The sequence below is a fragment of the Haemaphysalis longicornis genome, unplaced genomic scaffold (assembly GCF_048455015.1).
Source record: "Haemaphysalis longicornis isolate Haplotype H1 unplaced genomic scaffold, Haemaphysalis longicornis Haplotype H1 scaffold_1, whole genome shotgun sequence".
NCBI lineage: Eukaryota > Metazoa > Arthropoda > Arachnida > Ixodida > Ixodidae > Haemaphysalis > Haemaphysalis longicornis.
The window spans coordinates 170,157,680-170,179,633 of record NW_027526203.1 but is presented as its reverse complement, the minus strand read 5'-3'; the positions used below and the strand labels follow the sequence as shown (position 1 = coordinate 170,179,633).

At 48.4% G+C, this 21,954-nt stretch overlaps 1 protein-coding gene across 2 annotated transcripts in view; it reads left to right on the top strand.

Annotated features, from left to right (window-relative positions):
• The first annotated feature begins 549 nt into the window (after positions 1–549).
• The window catches only part of LOC144139284 (CCN family member 2-like), a 471,813-nt gene continuing 450,408 nt past the window's right edge, over positions 550–21,954 (top strand). For both annotated transcript variants that reach the window (XM_077671689.1, XM_077671684.1), the window contains exon 1: positions 550–1,637. The gene's annotated coding sequence lies outside the window, so the exon portion shown is untranslated. The remainder of the gene's footprint in view (positions 1,638–21,954) is intronic.

Below are 21,954 nucleotides of genomic sequence, written 5' to 3'. Positions count from 1 at the left end.
AAACAGCCCGGGGAAAAAGAGGACTGCAGACCGGAAGAAATTATGAATGTCGAGCGCACCGTTCCTTCGGCCTGTCCAAACTTCGCGTTAATGCACCCGCGCTGAGTCAGCTCTCGTTAACCAGTCGCGGTAAATTGTGAACAGGAAAAGTTTGAACTGCTCAGACTTTATATCACACGCGTCTAGAAAAATGAACATTATCTACACATACGCAGCCAAGGACAAGCCTACAGGAAAAAAAAAACAAAAAAACAACGCCCCACAACTCGGTCACGTTGCATCGGTTAATTTTTGCCACGTTAGTTCTAATACCTTCCGAAAGATGGCGCAACCCGGCTTCCACTGCCTGCCCTTCTCTTTTTTCGTACCTATCGTCTCCCAGGACCGGGTTTGTTGTTCCCTTCGCGCTCGCGGGATTGCCCGCGTCGCTCCCGTGTCTCTCGCCCCTGGACCCTGCCTCCGCCCTCTTTTTCCGCCGGCCACGTGATCGGAACTCCGGGTCTCCGGCCCCCGACTCTGAGCGCCCCGGCGCGCACAGTCCCTGTCGGAACTCGTGCACTGCGCAGTGTCGCGCACCGCTCCTTCCCGCTCTCCGCAGTGCAGAACCGGCGTCTTTGGCCGGCGTCGGCGGTGCCGGTCTCCGACTGCGGTAAGCGATACAGCGGCGCGCGTGGGCTCCGGTCGCGGCTCCGTCCCGAATCGCAACTTCTGCAAGCGGGCCGTCTGCTCTATACTGTAGAGGCCCAACTTTACCTGCTGTCATCGTGCGAGAAAGTTTATTTCTCGACGCCGAGTGCGTGTTTCATTCGACTCTCGGCGTTTTGCGTGAACTGTCAACCACCCATTTCAGCCTGGAAGTGGCTGGAGAACATATCTCGCGCTGCATTTAGTGAGACTTTTGACGTTGGATATCATCGTCTCTTCGTTTCTTTGTCGACTGCCACCCCACAAGCACTCCACGGCCGAAGGATATATATATTTGTCTGTATACATATATGTAAATATTTCATATCTCTGCGACAGCAGTGCTGGGCGCTCCGAGTTGACCTGTCGGCATCCTACGATTTCGCTGTCACCGCGGTAGACGCACCGTACTGAGTGGACGTATCTTCGGAGCAGAAATTGCTATCCCTGTCCGGTGTTTACGTCCCCAAAGTGTCTCGCGTCAAAGGACTCGCGTACTTATCACTCGCGAAGTCAGCGGACGTCGTGCTCTCCACGAACGCCCTCGTCGCCATGTCAACACAGCCGTTCTTCTGACTTGACGCGCCCAAAGAAATTGCATAGCTTGTCCTGGCAGCCAATACCTCAGCCTACTCCCTGGTCACTTAGCGCATCCATGTGACCGGGCATTTATTAAACGGTGTCTTTCCCGCATCGAAGCACAGCCTGAGACTGGGACTGGACGGCGCCGGTTTTGTTAGTTTGTGTGCACGTGTGTGTGTTTCGGAACTGTCGACGTTCACCGGGACACCACGTTTCGGTCCGCACTACTCGGAGAAGAGAGGAACGATATTATTTGGCCGAAATATTTGCCCTCAGTCGTAAGACGGACAGGTGCTCACGCAAGCACCCGCCACTTCCGGTGTCATCGCACCGTACCGGAAGCATGTGCCACGCGAGAGACAAATGTTGAGGTGAGTTTTTCTACTCTTATGGGGGTAACTCGTCTACGTTCATGCTGGCGCGGGGAGGGAAGTTTAAAAAAATGGCAGAACGTTGTCGCGTTTTTTTTTTAAATCACAGTTGCACCGTTGACACACGAGGTCGTGCATGGCTCTCGCATTAAGCGTTGAACGTTTCACGCTGGATGGAGGAACGAGTCGAGGGAATATATATATATATATATATATATATATATATATATATATATATATATATATATATATATATATATATATATATATATATATATATATATATATATATACAGACCATTCCACGTGATGATTTTACTATACGTGCGCACCCTATGGGGTTCCCTTAGTGCGCCTATACGTTCTGCCTTCCTGACGAAAACAATGCAAACGCCAGTCGGCGCCTGCATCAGTTGTCAATTTTTATAGCGCTGTATTTTCTCAACAGCCCATGCTACAAAACTATAGCCCAGTTATCCTGTCTGTTGATTTATATTTCGCGCAGTAAGACGCTGAGCGCCGGACCTTTTCTCCCAGTAAAATTTCATTGGTTTATATATTTATTGCTCCCCATGGCGTGTTGGTTGTGTGTGTAAACTTGGGGCACCTTTTAGCAGCAAAGCCGCCTTTCAGAAAATTTTCTTTCGTGGTGCTCCAACCGACGGTTCATTCGTGTGTTTTTTTTTTTCGAGCATATACGCGCTATGAAAATAAGGCGTACGGGGAAGGCTCGAGGCTAGCTTTAAAACACGTAGCCTTTTTACCGGCACCTCACATACTCTGCAGAACCAATCGTCTTGCGAGAAACAGGCTTCACCGCACGCAATCTGTCCATCTCTCGCGAAACTTCGTCGGCATCGTGAATCCGACGATTCGTGTAAACTACAACTTAAAAAAAATATATGAATATACTATGAAGAAGACTATAAAAGAAGACTATGAATATACTTCATAGTCTTCGAATCATATACGCGGGGTGGTGCACGGGCGAGAAGAGACGGAAAGGCGACGCAGTGTTTGAGTAGGCTTCACTTATTAGGGCCCATTTTAACAGGAAAATTAAACCACGTAGGTTGCTAAAACTTGCCAACTTGCTGCTGTCAGTCACCGTGTGCTCTGCAATCATCTACGGTGCAGCCAAACAGCCTGAAACCTAAACAAGAGAAGGAATCATTATTACCACGACCACTGCGCACAAGAACGGGGGGGGGGGGGGGGTGAAAAAGCAACGACAACGCAGCGCAGGCCCGTATGTCGTCCCTTTTTCGTCGTCCCGTGCGCAGTTGTTGTTCCGGTAAATATGCGACACCAACTATAGTCTAACGACACGCGTGGCCAGAAGGAATCCGCCTTTCCCCTGACTCTTCCACCGATGTAGAACGCTTACAAGAAATGCACTTCTTCCCCCGCCGCGGGGCATAAACGCATGCGGGATGTAAATAGTTCTTGCGTTATATCCGCGATAGCTAGAGATACTTAACCGTATATTTTGCGCAGGTGACTGCGGAATGTGCTCTGCTAATGCTCCGAAGTACGTAGCAGTTCGTTTTTCGCGTTGAGCTTTTATTGAAAAGGTGTCGTCGGTGAGACAAAATACTGTAACAATTAGGAGTGACAATAAATGATTCCGTAACTTTGATAGGCTACGCACTATGGCTGATTCGCAACACAGTTATTAGGTTCTGATGTTTTTCTACAGTTTTTTTAACGACTGAATGAGTAACGCCTTTGATTCAGGGCACTAGGGTCACCCCGAGTGCGCAGGCACTGTTTGTTGTATGCATCACGCCATTCGTTTCAAATATTTCAAATTCAATTTTTCTATCGGGTAACTACTGCCTTTACGGCAAAGGGCATAAAAGTAATTTTGAAGAAGTTCGCGTTTTCGAAATCTCATCGGGTAATTCTAATTTTAGGTGACTTTTTATGCGTGAACTACTTCAAAGTAATTATCGTTGAGTTTGTTGAAACACTAGATCGTTAATAAAAAAAAACTTATGGCGTACCACTGGTTACCATTGCGTACGGGTAAACGCGAGAAACAAACAGGGTGCTTAGGCATTGCGACTTTCAGACGATTTGTACTGATTTGAGCTAACTAAATCCACGTCATACCATGAGACTTTCATGGAACTGTAAAACCGTAAAATGTAAGAAGCGCGAACTCCCAAGCACCAAAAAAAGAGTAAGTTCTTTCCTGACGCCAATAAATTTCCAAGCAATCTATTCTGCATATTTGTCCACGTAACGAAATAATAGCTTTTTTTACGCACAACGTTTTTCGTGAAGGAGTACAGCGGTTCCGAACGCATTGATACGGAAACCTGAAGGCAGATTTGTTAGTTGCTGTAAAAATACGCAGATACACTTGCTAGCTTTCCTCGAGACTACTGAAGGCATTCTGTTGCATAGCTTTTCTTCCAGCGTTCTGTTTGTTTATTTCAATTGTCCGTAAAAATAGATTTGCGGAATTGATTGTCTCAAATAATGTTGTTAAAGAAGTTAGAGGCCGTCGGGTACGGATACAAAATATCGTGGTAACTGAGAAATCAAAAATGGTACCCATACGCTGCTTTAAATTTTTTATTCACTGAGTAGGTTCGTGTGCGATACCAGTTGAGTTCCCTAATAACTACTTCTTTTTGTAACAGTCCAACGAACCGACTTCCTAATCCCAAAGTGACGTCTGACATGTTGCTGAGGGCGTTTCATTACACAAAGCAGTAGCCCCGCCAACCCCGCATCTCTCTGTGGCCGTTCACGCAACCAGTTTCCTTTGTAGGCACTCCTGGATGTGAAACATTGGGGCGTATAAAGTAATGAGATCCAAAACAGTCTGACCACCGTCACCCTCTCCTGTGCTTACGCCAAGCAGTCCAAGATTTCACATCGGCAGCCGGAGTGACACGAAGCTGATAGCGAGTACGCCTTCCTACTTATCACCCGCTGTTATTGAACAACCTACTTTCGCAGCTATAGCAATACCCACTGTACCATTTAATCCGAGAATGAGACGCAGTTCCGCTTTAACTGCTTCGTCTTTGTGAAGCGTCACCGGAAAGATGGTGCTGCAGTATTTGGCGGGGATGAACGGTCCTATGATTGGATAGCTATATTTTTCTTGAATACGAAAATTACTCGGGGACGTGGGAAAATAGTAGGACACATTTTATGAACTTCCGCAATAATTGTAACGGAGATTGGTGTAAAAAGCGCTTCAGTGTTATAGCGACGTCTCGTACTGGCTCAGACAGCATGCAAATAACAAAAAAATGGGAGGATGCTTCAGCTTCGCCTTTACGTGTAGAACGCGATAGCGTTATCAGTCCCAATTCGCATCGCATTAAGACATTCTGAGAGGTGAAAAATTTCTACTTCTGCTCACACGCCATCTGTTGTAGCAGCGCCTTACGGTCCAGGGGGTTTCAGTGGGCGCCGCAAGGCAGACCACATTTTTTTGCTTTCAAGGCTGCAGAGGTGACTAAAAAAAGATTCGAAGGCTGGTGGAAGAAGAGCACGGAGGGGAATATTTCCTATGACGGCTACAGCCTGTGACCGACGAAATCTATCTTGAGCCTGCCCTAAGAGCACCGCTAGAGTCAAACCAGCAGTACAACATAGGTATATTACATTATTTGGTGAGATGACACATCAACACCATGTTATAAAGGGGATACCATTACCAATCAATCAATCAAAAGCCCAGGTAGATTTTTATTTCAAGCTCAAAACCGCTGACGACGCCGGCTTTTCTGCGACGCGGGGCCCTGAATATTACGCATTGAAATTATTATTCGAACTGCCACCTCCGCCCCTTTAGAACCATTTTCATTTTCCTCCTATCCATAGAGCGGCCTCAACTAGACTTCATAAGGAATAAGTATATTTGATAAATCAAAATTTCGCTTACTTTATTTTCCTTTCTATACGGGGTGCTGGTTTCTACAAAGTTTCTGCTACACTGGGCCAGCGCAATTTTGTTAATTGCGCTGCCGTTGTGACTTCGGTCTTCACTGCAACGAGAGTGCGCTTGCTGTGGAGCACCCTTTAAAGGCAAAACCCCAGGTTTCGATGAACTGTGCGCCAATGTTGCTCTGACCTCGTCGTCGGGGCAACCCTGCCGCGAGCCTCAACAAAGGAAGCGGAAGAACTAGCCGTAGCCTTAATTCTCTCACAAACGAAGGCACGTATCATAATTACTGGCTCACAAGAAGTATGCAGGAGTCTCACGTCGGGCTGGGTGACTCCAATGACATACCGCATACTGTCAAGCAAGCCACAAGATTGGGTAGTCGAAGTGGTGTGGGCGCTGACCCACTCCTCCATGGAGGGCAACGATCAAGCCGACCTCAAGGCCCGAGGTTTCGTGGACCAGGCCGTGGAGGACTCGCATGAACCTATGCCGCTCACGACGTACCAGGAAATTACAGAGCACTAGAGACTCGGTCGCAGAACCCTTCCATTGCCCCACCAGGAACTAACAAAGACACAAGAAACTACGCTCAGACTTGTGCAAACAAACACGTATCCTCACCCAACACTGATGCACTTTATGTTTCCAAATCAACACGAAGCCCAATGCAAATTCTGTACGCAATCAGGAACACTTAGGCACATTATTCTTGATTGCACCCAGAACCCTGATTTGCCACCTCCACCCCCTTCCCATTCCCCCGAGCAGTGGGAGACGCTGCTGTCCAGCTCCCTCTATTGCAATCAGCTCCTGCTGGTTGAGAGAGCGGTAGCATCAAGGACGGCACATGGCTACCTGTAAGACGGCTCCACTCCCACAAGGCTCTACCAAATACAGAAGTTTTTTTCTCTCTCTCTGTGCCTATTGTTGGCAGAGACTTTATCAATTATAAAGTTGGGCCTAGTGCAAAACACCGCGGTGCCCGACATCACTGTGCATCATGTGAAGGTATGCGGCCTTTAGGCTTATATGAGTAACAGCCCTGGAAGCTCATAAATGATAAATCCCTGGTTGGTACACCGGCATGCGCCATCACGCAGTCATTTCAACGGTCAAGAGTCCTTTGTTCGGCTCCTTTATTGCTCTCTTCGCAAAGGTCGTACTATATGGTCTCCCAATGCGGTAATACGGGCTCAGTTTAAAATGACATGTTGGAGGAGCTGATTTGTCGACTAGCACCCCTGGCCATCGCTCCCGGTCGTGCCACGCGACGCGTCGATGTATTCTACATCAAGCACGAGCAGTTTCGGACGTTTGTCTGGTAAGCACAAAGCAGATCGCCATTTTTGTAACCTGGGATTGCGTATGTAAACTGCAACCGTGGCTTCATGTTGAGCAGCTCGTGCGTCCTAGATTCTAATATTGAGTTGGGGGAAGGAGTTTCGAGAAGGAAATTTTCTACTCGTACTCTCCTCCACATTTTACGCGGATATGTAGCAGTTGCGTTAACTGATGTTCTTTCAAGGCAATTGAAGGGTTGCGAAAATAAACAACTTTGTTTCCTTTTTTTATCCTCGCAGCTTTGCCTTTCTTCCGCAGCGTTGAACACTTCGCTGTTTGTAATATAGAACAATTTCCCGAACTATTCTAGATAATTTTTTTAAAAAACCTTTCCCCAGCTACATGGACTTTTAAACAATCTTTACCATATCATTCACAAATGCAACAAACGGGGTTTCTAGGGGAACTGGGTGTGTTTCGCAGTTTTCGTTTTCAATATCGATCCCTTATAATCGGACCCTAGCTCTCAAACTGGCATTGTTACAGAAGTGTGGGAGCACACTGCCGATTCGTCGCACGCTAGATGACTGATGCGGCCACGCATCCATTTATTGAGCTCACATGGAACTGCAGACGGCACTATACACGCTTAATTACGCCGGCAAAATACAGGGCGCTGTATGGTGCGATGTTTGTTTCTGCTTTGAATGCACAAAATTGTATGCATAGCAGTAGGTGAACCACAAACGATTCATGCGGATACGAAACCGAATGGCTCATGAATAATACCGCTTTCAGCATTTATTATTTTCCAATCATCAAGCGAAAACAAATGTTGCAAAGGCTGGAATAATAAATTTCAAACTGCATTAGCCTCTGCGCTTGCGTTCGACATTAGGGAAATTAAAATGCCAACGTTTAACCGTGCCAGCGAGCGTGTGGGCGAATTGTGGAGGCAGCTGGTGAGCTAACAATCAACTATGCAAATTAGAAGCGCAAGTTCCACGTTAGTGGCGCGGTTTTACGGCAGAATTTAGGAAGCGATGAGGCGTGCTCGTGCCGAAGCAAAAAGAAAAAAAAGAAGGTGCTTGTAGGTACGACCGCTAAGCTGCCCCAGGACGTTCCACCTCGGGGCGGAGCACGCCCGCATCGTAGCACACGGACGACCGAGGAAGGTCCTGCATCGGTGGGTTTGCCCTTATTTTCGACCTTTCCAATTTCACATGGAACGGCATGCAAGCTCTCTCGCTCTCTTGCTCTCTCTCGCTCTCTGTCTCTGCGTAACCATCGGGTTACCCACCCTGGTGCCGCGCCTTCTGCCGCGCATCCCTAGAAAATTTTCTGCAATTCCGCATGTGTATTTGGAGTCGTCCCAGTAGGCTTCTTGACATCATGGATAATAATACTGAAACATGAATAATCATGTGCAGCGCGCCCTGTAAATGTCAACGTATTTACAGTGTTCTTTTAAAGGAGCCATGAAGAGAAAACAAAAGTTTGTTTTATTCGAAAGATTAGGTGTTTCATAGTACCCCAAGTGCTTTCCCGGAAGCAAATGATGCTTTATTCACTGAGAAATAAGGCAATTTAAGCCAAAATTTTAAATCTCCCGCTAAAATTGAACATTCCGTGACGTGTACACTGGCGTCATAGAGCCGGTCCATGAAACAGATACTTAGTACGTCGACTCCATATAGCACCCACACGCGGGAGTCGATCGAGACGGCGGCCATTTTAAAAATACTAGTAAAACCTAGTGCACCCGCAGCCCTAGTCATGGAATCGCCTGATCCGGAGAACAAAACTCTCGCCGAGGAGCTCGGGCTTGCATTTAACAACCTCACACCACTAAAACGCTCAATGCTTCTAAGTGCACGAGCGGCAAGAGTTGTGGGATACGCGGTGGACGGGAAAGCGACCATTCCGCGATAGCCACAACAGACGAACGCCCAGCCGTCGGCACCGCTGCCTCGTCAGCCCCGTCGCGACGAACGAATATAGACTGGTACGTATGTGCCGTATTATGATTACGGTTAATAATAGTTAAATTTCAGTAGCAGTATCACTTATGCCAGTTGGCCGGTGTCGTGTATGGAAAGCCGTTCGTGCGAGCTCTCTGCTTCGACCAGAAAGATACGAGTGTCAATGCGCGGTGTTTACGGCATTTTTTTCCCCAAGGTCAGAGCGATTTGACGAAGTCGGCGACGAGCGCCAGCATGTCCCAGGAGTGAGCTAACGTAAGGGTCCCTGCCGTAATCACTTCCTCGGAAATGAAGCGAGCACACTCGTACTTCATTTAGCTCTCTTTCTCCTCCGTTTGCAAAGTTCACAAAACGTAGCCACTTGCTTCGCCGAGGTTCGTCGTTGGGCAGCACATGAAAGGAGATCTCACCGGCGGGGATGTCGCACTCCCTCGACGATTTGCCCGTACTACATGGGTATTTCAAAACGCAGCAACGAAATTTCATTGTAAAGTACTCGAACAAACTGAAGTTTTCAGTGGTTGTAAACTGGAAACGAGCTCGTAACGACAGCAGCAAGCCAACACCATTCGAAACTTACGCGACGACTGGCACTATCTCGTCGCTTCTTGCTGTTCCTTATTCCCCTCGTTTCTATTTTTACCTTTGCTGGTTGGCGATATGACGGCCAACCTCCTGTGAAGGGATTACGATACGAAGCAAGGTCGCGGCTGTGCGTGCTGGAACGGTTCGTTGGCCCCGAAGAGCCTCGAACCCGAAAATTCGTCTGCGCGACGGCGAGATGTCGAGCTCGGCCGGCGCTAGTTTCGCACGCATTGGCGCACACGCTTGCGTGTTCGTTCGGACCTTCAACCGTTTACTCCACCGTTCTTTGTCATAAAAAGAATGTGCAGTATGTTTCACGGGCATTTAGCTCGCTATGCGAACTGTAAGCCCTGCCTAACATGCGTTTGCTTTTGCCGGCCTCCGCCAATCGCAGAGCATTCCCAAGTGACATCACAGGTTCTGTTGCGGAAAATGAGCTGGTGGGTCGCATGGTCATTTCCTTTTTTCCTAATTATGTTGCTTATTTGAGCGAAGTTTGCGTTATAAGTGGTGTCGTTATGGTTCTAACGAGGCAATCTTTCGAATGAACCAAACTTGTGTTTTCTCTTCATGGCTCCTTTAAATATTTTTGTGCATCTGTCAGATGTTCTAAATGATTAAGCATGGGGGGCAACAAAAACCTAAAACCTTTCATAGGAATTTGTATCTGCGCAAAATTCGTCTACAAATAGCACCAAGCGGCTAAAAAGAATCTGTTTTTCTGGAAAATACTAAAACAGGGGGAGGTTCTAAAACAAAATACTCCTTTTGGCAGACAGAATGTCAGCGGGGTATCCACCGCTCGGTTGTAAGCACTGAATGTGCTGGAACATGTAGGTTTGCGTGCACTCCGTGCGTCTGGCATATGCGGGAATCTTGGAAGCCCGCAGGTGTCATGGCGAATGCAACACCCCCATCTGATGCTGATCCTTGTGGAGGTGGTACACGAGCTCTAAATTCCGGAAAACAGTGCAGTAACATTCCGCCGAAAAATTCTTGGTCACTTGGTGCTCCATCTACCCATTAGAAGGCTGTAAACTATGTACGAACCCTTGTGATAGTCCTGGTGAGACTGGTAGCACTGGGGAGTTGAGTGAGGCCTGCGTCTCTCCTATGTTGGCCACGGAATGGTAGAAGGCCGGCCGGTCTGCTGGCAGAAGGGTAGCAATGGCTTGTAGTGCCGTCGGAAAAGCCTCGACGGCTATGTCCCCCCTATCGGCCACTAGAGAAAGCGTAGGCAACTGCACGCAATCGTTTGGCTGCTACGCAGTGCGCAAGCGTCTGCTTGTTACTCGCGGACTACTGAAGGAACATGGGCTATTCGGCGGCATTTGAACAAGCAAATGGTTGCTGGTGTGCGCAGCCTTTGACTTCATAGTGGCTCCTCTGCACGGAAGCATTGCCGGCGACACCGTGATCCCACAGCAGTCACCTCTCCTAGAACACCTCCCCACTGAAGAGGCCACACCGGGGAGGTGGCATGCGTACAACGCTTTGGCTTTAACGGCTGTTTGAGATTTAGGCCAAGATAAGCCTGGGTAGTGCGCGCGACTACCGCAGCCCGGCAGGGAACTAGCTTCGCTCAGTACATTAATGGCGAACGTCCGCAAGCCACGAGGAGTACAAAAGGGGATTAAGAATGGGCGTTTGTCAATAACAAACATCGCTGTGTACTCAGACGTAAGAGAATATGCTATTTAATTGCCGGAGTTAAACAGGAGTCAGTAGAATTGAGAGTACTCGCCTGTTTGGGACCATCACCCGCCGCGGTGGCTCAGTGGCTAAGGCGTTGCGCTGCTGAGCACGAGGTCGCGGGTTCGATTCCCGGCCGCGGCGTCCGCTTTTCTGATGGAGGCGAAAAGCAAAAACGCCCGTGTGTACGAGAATTCGGCGCACGATAAAGATCCCCAGGTGATCAAAATTAATCCGGAGCCCTCCACTACGGCGCGCCTCATCGCCTGCGTTGCGTCGGCGCGTTAAACCCCACAATCAGAATCATTTGGGACCATCAAGAAGATCAATCGAACATCACTTGTGCAATGGCGTAGGTCATTTTATCTGCTAATATTGCACCATTTATTAGTTTATAATCTCAGATTCATTCTCCAAGGCTTCTATATCATACCTCATTTGCATGCATGCTGGTATGACTTCACAGCTTATTCCTGATGGTATTCTGGGAGAGCACTGTCGCAGTTTTTTTAAGACGATAGTCTTTCTTGGGCTGCTTAAACGCAGAAATTTTGGTCTGTCTGTATGTCTGTCTGTCTGTGACTCGAGTCAGCCACCCGGCCAAAGTGAAACAGAAGCTGCGCAGTAGTCTTATATACGCACAGCCAAATCTAAATGTCTAAGTCCGGTGTCAATGTTCATACTTGTCAACATTGTTGAACAAGAACAAGACATTACGCAAAAATAGTGCAGAAAATCAATACATAAGTGATATTTGCAGGGTTTGTTCATTCAAAAATTAATGGGTGCTGGCTTTTTGCGATAGCGAATTTACTACATCGACTGCAGAAAACCGTCACCAGCTGTTGCCCGCACAATTATATAGCTCCTGGCGGCATTTAAGAAATCAAATGACAACAGCAACGAAAGGTCCCACTAGACAGGTTCCGCGTTCCACTTGGAACGCTCGTGGAGTAGGGCAACGGGGTTCAATAAACGTTGTAGTAGGGCGCCTCAATTCACGCGCGTCTCCGCCGTACGGCAGCGCTGGCATCGAGGCGCCCGACTTGGAGAAGTGAACGCGGTAAATTTGAATTTACTTGAGCAAACCTCTAGCGTGTTATCTTGGAAGGAACGAGACGGTAGACGAACAGCATGAGAGGTGAGCGGGAAAGAAAAGGGAGGCATTTACTTGGCAGGGGCGCCAGTCGACTATCGTCTTTCGCTGACATTTGCAACGAAAAGAGCAGATACGCGGCCACTTTTATTGCGGGCGCCTAACTGCGCTCTCAAACGCAGCATAGGTGCCGTGGCCACAGGAGGGTGGCCTGTGTTGGGTTTCGTCATCGGTGGAACTTTTTGTCACGGAGATGAAAGCGGAATGCATCTGTGAGTATCCGGTGCTAGCATAGTTAAAAGAACTACAGCTGTGGTGGTTTAAAAATACTCAGTAGGCTCCCACTTTTGCGCGCTTCTGATGTCGTGTGTATTGTGTGCGAGTCAGCCCAAAAATAAAGATTGCGCGGCCATGGGCACTTTTTGCAATCGATATTTCATTGCAACAAGTAATGTACCCACTAAAAAAATTATACTTCCTCAAAAACCATTATCTGAAACATGTCCTGCCACAGCACGCACGACTAATCTGCCAACTCAATGTTAACTGGAAATAAGGCTAAGTGCACTAACCCATTTTGCTTGGCCGCATTCATCTTCGCTCTTCAAAACCTCATAATCGGCACCAAATCTGCTTCTGTCAGAGCATGTGGGAACAAGCAAGTTAGTTTGGAAATCTGCATCTGCTCAAGGCTACGCCACAGCAAGCGAAAAGAAATCGTACGCTAAAACCTCTTCAGTATTTGTATCAGGAAGTCAGAGCAAGTGAGAGGTATTTCCCCTAACAACACGAACACGGGCAATGAAAACGGGAATTTAAGGTGAAAAACTAATGTCCCCACATCACGCAACCTCAAATCGAACGCACGTGTCGAGCGAAGCGCGAGGACACGGCAGGCAGCCGCTGCCCAACGTTTTGTTGTCGACGAGCCAGAGGAACGAGCACAAGCGGCAACAACAAGGTAATAACGAAATCCGCCCGGGTCTTCATTTATGGGCGCCTTAGGTGTGCTAAGAGACGTAACTGCGGTGGGGGGGAAGTTCGATAAAAGGCTCAATAAGGCTAGTCGGTTGATGACCGTTTTAACGGGAGCAGCGCAACGCAGGCAAGGGTGAATAAGGAAATGACGACACAAGCGGTGTCACGTCCTCTTCCCTAGCCCGAGGCTCGATGTTTCCTAAAAAACAAAAGACGACCCTTAGGGACGTACAAAGTCGATCGTAATCCCTTTACGACCTACTTTTTATTTTTTATTTTAATTCAGGCAATCTTGGGACGTGTCTGAGTGCGGCTTACTTCATCGCCATAGTAACGGCATTATAGCGGCAGCTGGCATGTAAAGGGGACGTGCTCACATTAGTTCGCTGAAATAGAAGATTCACATAAACAATATTCGCAAGCCCGGATAGCTCTAAAGTTGCGCATGCGTCCAGCGAAGCGTTCCTAATTTGAAGCACGGAAGCTGTACCAAGGCGCACCGCGTGCTCCGCTGAACTTGCCACACCACGGAGAGCGCCACAGGCGAGGCCGCAATGGTGGCTGCCTGTGTTGCCCCCAGTGCGCCACTCATCACTCCTTCCTGCCATAAAATTACACGAACGCCCGCCATAGAAATGTGAAAAGGATGACGGAATTTTCCAGGGCAAATATGCGAAGGGAGGGCCGGTACTTAACGAAGGGTAAAAGCACTAATTTATCTTTCGGCGGCTGGCCTCGTCGCATTACTCTTCATCGTCGGCCACGGCGATGGCCGCGCTGATTTCAAAGCTTCTCGCGGGGGCAAAAAATAAACGGCCCAGGGAGTCGGGGACAGCGGCCCGCGATCCCATTTTGCCACTCGCCACCGATAAGCGACACCAACGTGTACATACTGCCAGGCAGCTGAAGAAGGGGGAGAAGCTGCGGTGAGAGCGGAATAAAAGCGAAAGAAGACGCTAAAACGCTTACGGCAATCTTTCGCGCCGCGGCTATTGAAGGCACGAGCACGAAGAACAAGAAGTCGCGTGCAGGGCTCCCTCGAAACTCTTTTTGCCTGTCGCTAATCGACGTCTGATGTGGAGGCGAGCGGGACTACAAAGAAACATACAAGGCTAAGGCTACAGAGGAAATCGTCCGAATGACCTGACATGAAAAAAAAAAAAAAACGGACTGCGAAGGCTTCCAAAAGTAAAGGCTGCAGGCGAAAAATAAACGGGAGGGGAGAACGGGAGAAAGGGGGTGGAGGAGGGGGAGGGGGAGAGAGGTCGAGCAGCGCAGGAAAAATGTTTCGCGGGAAAACCACGATATACTCACGTATTAATTTACTCTGAATGCATATCCTGCCGAGATATGTTATTCTTTGTCTCGGAGAAAAGCGAAGTTAGAAAGAGATAACCGAACTTGGGAAGTCATTAACGAGGTGAAACTATAAAATGAAAGCCGCCATGAATTATGATCGCGGGAGGAGTGCATTTTGCCGGCCCAAAAGGATTTGAACGCATGAAAGGGGACGGGCGCGGATTTGGCGATGTTTTTATTGGAGTTGATCAGAGTTAGTGATGCGGTTTGGGAATATTAACGAAAAAGTGGCGACAGATTCCTTGGGCCTGATTAGGAAAGGCTCCGCCGGGCGGGTAGATTCAGCCACGTCAAAATACGCGCGCAGTCACATTCAGCATAATGTTTCAAGAGGTCTTGTAGTTTCAAAATGTCCCGCCCCCAGAGCAACAAACTAGAAAGGTTATCACAAAAAGAGGCGACGCATTTGATTAGAGTAAGATACGCTTATATCTAGTTATCTGAATACGAGTGAGTGTACTCCGAAGATATGAAGTAATTTTCCAGTTTTATAAAAAAAATACTGTCTAAATTTACAAAATCAACAATTTGTTAGCCTTGCGCAGAGCTGTCGTCAATTATATTTCGTTACTGCTTCGGTATTCTGTAGCAGTCTAAATCACAAATTGCTAATAAACAATGAAACATTAACCCCGCCAACGAGTAGAGGAACGAGTTTAAAAATGTGCGGTATAATTAAGGAATTCAACGCGCCATCAAACGAAAATATAAGCAGATGATTCTCGTCGCAGTGAACCTGTAAACATTTATTTATGTCCCCGCCAGTTCTGTGGCGTGATGTGTAATCGCGTATATGCGGGAGCTCTACTTTCGTGCCTCCGTCACCAAATGCGACGCATGAATTTGAAGCGAATACATGACGTCGTGCAGTGAGCAGCTACGACAGAACACTTCCACCTTTGAGAGCGTCACACTTGTCTTTCGGCAGCGGCATGAATGTGCGAAAACACCTACCCGGATTTTTATCGCGCATATTGTGATTCCAATCAGGATTCTCGAGTCCATTCCTACAGGACCAGCTATGTTAGCCTGAACTATGCTTATATGCGTTTGATCGTTCCAAAGGTCCATGCGCTCTTCAAGGATCAGGTCCCCCAGTTCCGACTTCATATGGCTCCCAATCCTGTCACAGCCCATGTTATATCGCAGTGCACGACCGAGGTAGTTGCTGTCCAGCCCAGCTTTGCCGCTGGTTGTTGCTATTGCATGTTACACACCGGCGATTTTGGATTTCACCGTACCTCGGTTATAAAATGTGGTCTGGCAAAGCTTTCAAATAAAATATTAGGGATTTTTACCTGCAAGAAGCTACACGTGGGCGGTAAGTCATGTAGTAGTGAAGGGCTAGGGGTGAATTTAGACCACTCTGGGATCATTAACGTGCGCCGAAATCTTGAGAAAAGGCCGTTTTCTCTTTTCGCTTCTATCAGAAAAGTGGCCATCATGACAGGGATCGAACGCGCCTCCTTGGGTCTAGTAGCACGCCCCTAAGCCACTGATCCTGTCCGGCGAGGCGTTTTGTGTTAGATCCTTAAATGGCCTAATGAGCAAAAAGGCCGGATTCGACCGCGGTGTCGGAGGTCAAGATGCGGCTGACACGCAACTGCGAAGACTTCCACAGCACGAGCTTCGATCGCGGTAATAAGGGTAATTATTCTTTTATTTGAAGCAAGGTGACTCAAGGTCTAGTCAGGGTTGGGGAAATCGAGTAACGGAAGTGGGAGCGTTTACCTTCCCTCGTTTATATCCGTGGTGCTTGCTAAAGTCAACAAGGACATGACATTCTCCTTGTGGTGCATCCAGCCCGGCGGAAGTGTTGCCCGCTACAGGACGGTCTTGATGGGCGGCGGCAGATGATTTTTCTCTCTACCGCGTGGTCGTGGCACTCTCATAGCATGCGGTGTATTGTGGACCTCGTCGGTGCGTATAATGAGGAGCCTGCCACGGGGGTGGTCTTAGTGTGGTCCTCGAGGGTTAGGTGTCTTAAGCGTCTGGGACCGTTTCCCCGCAAATTTTCAAACACCCTTCCCGTGATATATAATAAGACCACAAGTAAAGAACTGGGCTATAATGCAATGCTGGACACGTGCGGAACCGGGAGGACAGCGGAGAGTTGCAGCTTTGGCTGTGAGTGCGGTGTTGGGTATCCGCACGTCGTATTAGCGCGCGCCCCGCTGACCTGACATAGCTGCGCAACAGCTACCGTTACTCGTAGTGCCAAACGTGAAGGAGCGCTCAGCGGCGTTCAGTTGAACATTCAGGGTTTCCTATTCACGACTTTTATGGAGTGCTTGGGGTGTCCTTCGAATTTTGCCGCAGAATTCTAATATTTCAAAGGGCAAAGTCAAAAGGCGGTCATCCTAGTCTTCGAAAAGGTCATGAGCAAAGAGCGGATGAGACACAGTTCTGCCACTCCGCAATAACTTCATACATATTCTCCTATTGTGGAGAGGAATCCCTGTCCCCGTCACCCAAAGAGGAACAATGCCATGTCAGTGCTCTTTAGCCACCTACGGAGTAGGTTGTGGAGCGGGGTTGGCGGATTTTTTCTCTCTCTACATGAGCGACGATGTCGACGACGCGGTCACGAAAGATTACAGCCAACCTAGCATTACCGGGCTTGCGGTAAAATATCATCTGCAACTGGGATTCGAAGCAGCGATGAAAGGCTTAGCAGCACAATGCCTCAGCCGCTGCGCCACCACGCCGAGGGGAATAGCCTGAGTAACGGCAATCAAAATCAGATGTCTTAGCTCTTCTTCAGTGACCCGAAGCGGTGTCTCAGTGGCTTAGGCGTCGTGCTCCTGAGCCCAAGGACGCGGGTTCGATTCCCGGCCGCGCCGGCCGATTTTCTGATGGAGGCGAGAAGCAAAAACGCCCGTGTGCTCGCGATATAGGTACTCGTTAAAGATCCCCAGGTGGTCAAAAGTAATCCGGAGCCCTCCACTACGTCACGCCTCATCACATGTGTAGCGTCGGCGCGTTAAACCCCACAATCAATCAATCAGTCAATCAAAGTCGACATCACCGGCAAAGTGGGGATGGGGCGCTATCCCGGAACGACATCAAAATTCAATACAGCGGCGACAAAGATCCCCCGCCAGGAAAAAAAAACAGAATGCTCATGCTCCTAACATCTTGCCAAATAATGTTAGTCATCAGTCTTAAATCCATCAAAAGACTCCTCTGGGTCAGTCCAAAAGAAAAGTTCGCAGCACATTCCTTAAAGTCCGCCCCGGTCTTCTGATGCAGTGGCTCCAACATCTGCCAGTCCACAATGCAGGTCACCTTCCTCCACTGCGTTGCTTATGCCACAGCCGTGAAGAACCATGCCACAGTATCCTCGGGTAGAGTGGCCCACGCCTCGGCAACAAAATCGAGCACATGCTGCCGTTAAAAAAACAGACCCGCCCCCCCCCCCCCCCCCTAAAAAACGACAAATTGCGCGTAGTGATCGGGCTATCGGTCCGCTAATCAGGATTGGATTGTATTGGATGAAAGATTGGACAGAGCACGCCACAGTGTTGCGTGCGTGCGGCATTGAGTTTCATACTAATATATACTAGAGGAAATCTGTCGCTGCAGTCGGGGGCCGCCGTGGGCGGCGCCATTTCCGCTAGCGACGTTTCTTGCCTACTTGGCTTAGCTAGCCATATGGCTTCTTTTTTGTCTCGAAGCAAAAATCAACAATAAAGGGTAACATTTTTTTTCTTCTTCATCGTGCATGAAGCTTCTAAATAATCACTGACAAATTATTCTTTTTGGAGGTTCAATTTTATAATAACAAAACAAATTTAATGAACCTTCTTCAGAAATATTGTTCCTTTTTTGCAGCCAAAGCCAACTAATCAGCCTGTTCATGAGCCTTGCCAAGGACAAGTGGAACGTGCCTGCCCCGTACATGACGGAGCGCTCGCTGGAGCGCGGGCTCCCCTAGACAGTGGCGCCAGATTTCCCGCTATTATATATTAGCATGAAACTCTACGGCATGCGGTGGATCACCAGGGAGGGGGGCGCTTTCCCGGAACGACGCAGAAATTTGAAACTAACGGTGGATTTTGGGGGAAGGGGGTGGACGGCTTCGATGGGTGGGGGCGCTTGTTCGGAATTTTGCGGTAGTAGAAAATAGCAGCAACACGTAATACCAGCATGGTGGCAGTTCTGGTGTTCAACGTTACAGCGGTGAGAAATTTTACAAAGTCATCCTGAGGCCAGCGCAGGATATAAGGCTCGTAAAAACGGCCTCATGTAGCACGTCAAAAATAAGCGCCCCATGAGCGTCCGGGGCCATATATTCAACCAGAATGCCCCCCGTAAAAACATTACGCCGCAAATGTGGCGCGCGTCATTTCTTTCGGCCTCGCATCAATTGCCAAACATGGGAAAGTTTATCACACCACTCAAGATGAAACAAATCCTGCACAAAAAAAAGGCAGTCCACATTCTTTGTGGAATGCAGTGTCGCACTATGTTTTATGATACCGCTCTTGTGCCTCAAAAAATACACTCAGAAGACAGACCCGTGCATAATAAGCCAAGTACGACGAGAATATCGAACTATAATAAAGCCAGTGGCGACAGTGGGGCACCTGGTTTACTCTAGCGCACAGTGCGTACGCACACCGGCTTTCTAACTTGAATGCGTATACTCTGGCCTTTTTCTCCGCAGACAGGGGGAGTATACTTTGAAGCTTGCTCTCTTTGTACCTTCAGACAGAGAGAGTTTGTAGAGAGAGAGGTGTGGAGATAGAACTGCAGCTCTTGTTTTCTGCCCATCGGCCGCAAGGAACATACTTTATCAAGAAGAACTGGCCCATTTTCACGTAAGATATCGGAAGATACAGTGTTTGATCGGCGCCTGAGCCCGGTTGGTCCCCCACAAGGCGCGAGATTGCAGATGTGGCGTCGGTGAATCGCACGAAGTTCTTCCAAAAGCTTACGTGCGAACAGCTCTGTGAATTTGGGCCCTGGATATCGGACGTTTTCCTGACGGCAGACGGTGATGTTGTGCCGTAGGACCCTTAAAAGCCTGCTCAAACGTGTGTGACTTTGAGGAATCAAACATCAGCATTTTGTTTTGTTGTAGGGGCGAAGCCCTTAGGGGCTGGGGCTGTTGGCGTATCACCATCTCACGTATCACGTTGGCGTATCCCCATCTCACGTAGTCACGGTACTAAAACATCCGGGAACTCGTTTACGCCACGCGCTAGAACGTAACGCGTACTAAAAAAAACACCGGGGCACTCGTTTACGCCTCGCCCTAGGGAACTTCGGGCTTCAAAGACAAAGGACTTTTACAGCAAAGCTGTATACCTGTACCCTCCCCCCCTTCCCCCCCTCCCCCTCCCCCCAGCGGTTTAATCTCCGTTGTCAAAAACGCTTAAGGCGCCAAGAATACTCTTACACACTCATGCTTCGCCCCTCCCCAGGTTTCACGTTAGTGGAGATGGCCCAGGATTTTTTTTTCTTCTCGTCTATCGCCACTGTGTGACGGGAGTAACCATGTCGGCTATTTCGGAACACCAATGAGACCTTTTTTTACTAGTGTACTTACTCGTGGAGAAAACTCGAAAGCGTGCAATAACGCGTGCGTTGGTGATCAATAGAAGGTAGGCTAAGATGCGGCGGGAAACACGCCGTAAACAACGGAGAGAATGGTCCACGCAAGTGTGGGACCACATTGGAGTGGTGCAGAAGCGAACGGTGCGGCGCAGTATGCGGGCGTGAACCTCAATTATGGAAGCTAAGGGAGCTAAAATACAGGAGCCGCCGCTCGCCTCATCTTTTTATGCGCACTACTTATTCTAGATAAAAGAGATCGATTGAGAGCCTTTGAGGCGGCTGTCCGCCGCATGACGGAGGAAAGAAAAACAGGAAATCGACAAAACCGGATCCACGCGGTGACAGACGCGGGAGTTGGTTCGCTGTTTAAGTCCTACCCGCCGGCTTGATGAAAGTGCTCGTGAAAGCGCCAGTGGCGTTCTAATATACAGACGGCGGGAGGCGATCACTAGGCGGAGACGTACTAAAAACGCTGGGAATAAAATGTGCAACAACGCGACGCCAGGAGCGAATTAAGAGCGCCGACGTTCGTTATAAGAGAAAGTGCGCGTAAAGTGCCCGGCTTTCATCGGAAAATGATTTGTGACTTCTTTTTCCGTCACGCAAATGACAAATCGATGTCCGCGTCCTCAAGTGCGCGGCGCGTACGTTTGTGTGCGCGCGGGAGACTGGGTGCCGGTGGACAAAGAGAAATAGCAGACACTCACGACTCGTCTTTTTTGTATGCGTTCCGTTCCGACGCGCGCATTGGCAGATATGGAGGGCGTTGCAATAAAGGAAGTATCGGCGGGAGTGGGCCGACAATTTGATCTCCACTATACCTACTACATCCAGCTTGTATTTCTTCCGCCCCTTTGTTCGTTTGTCAACGCATTTTCTTTCCTTATCAATATGTCCACGGGCTTTCTAAGAAAGCCTTGTTGTTTGTTTTTAATTTTGTCAGGCTATTTTTCTGTCTCTTCGCAAATGGTGTAAGGCTGTCGACTAGAAGGCGAAAATGTCGCCACCATGAGGACGAGTACTTTCGCTGAAAAGCCAAGAGGGTGACTCATTGTGGCGCTTGTGTGTAAAAAATGCCGGGAAAACAGCGCAAAATGAAAAAAAGAACGGTACAACTGTGCTGATGCTGAGCGAACACTGCAGTACTACAACACTCCGATTGTGTTTATGAATTCAAGCGATCATTCATAGTTACAAACTTGTGATCGGTGACCACAAGTTGTTAATCTCTGAATCTCTTACCCGACCAGAGGAGATTTCGTCAAATCTTGGATTCTTTGAAGCAATCATCACGGCAAATCATCCAACATGGATCGTCAAACACGAATGGGGGATCGTCACGCGGCGTTATATTATACAGTTAAACCTGTACATAACGAAGTTGGCAAAAATTCGCAATTTTTCGTTACATACAGGTTTTCTTTACATGCAGGCTTCGCGTTTAAGCTCACGTGAATGAAGCAAAAAGAAAACCAATCCACTAGACAAACGTGACGATGAACTCACCCTTGTTCAAGGATGTATTTGGCGCTGAAAAACTGCGGGATTTGCGCCCGCTGCCACTACACGCCCCCGTATTCAAAAAGGTTACTTAAATATCACTTTTGCTTTTCGATACTTTTGTGCCTTAAGGCGTTTCAAGAACCAATCTTATGCTCAAATGGCGCCTCTTCGCGAAATTGATGATCTTTTCCGCAGTCAAACTCGTTCAGGGGATGCTAGCTGGGACACTGTACCGAGCGGTGACGCTCTTCTTTCCCGCCGGCAGAGACGACTTTTAGAATATGGAGCTTGTCTTGAAAAGAAAAAAAAATTCCTTTCCTGGCAGCAGAACTCATCACCGACGAACCGGCACCACAGATATTAATG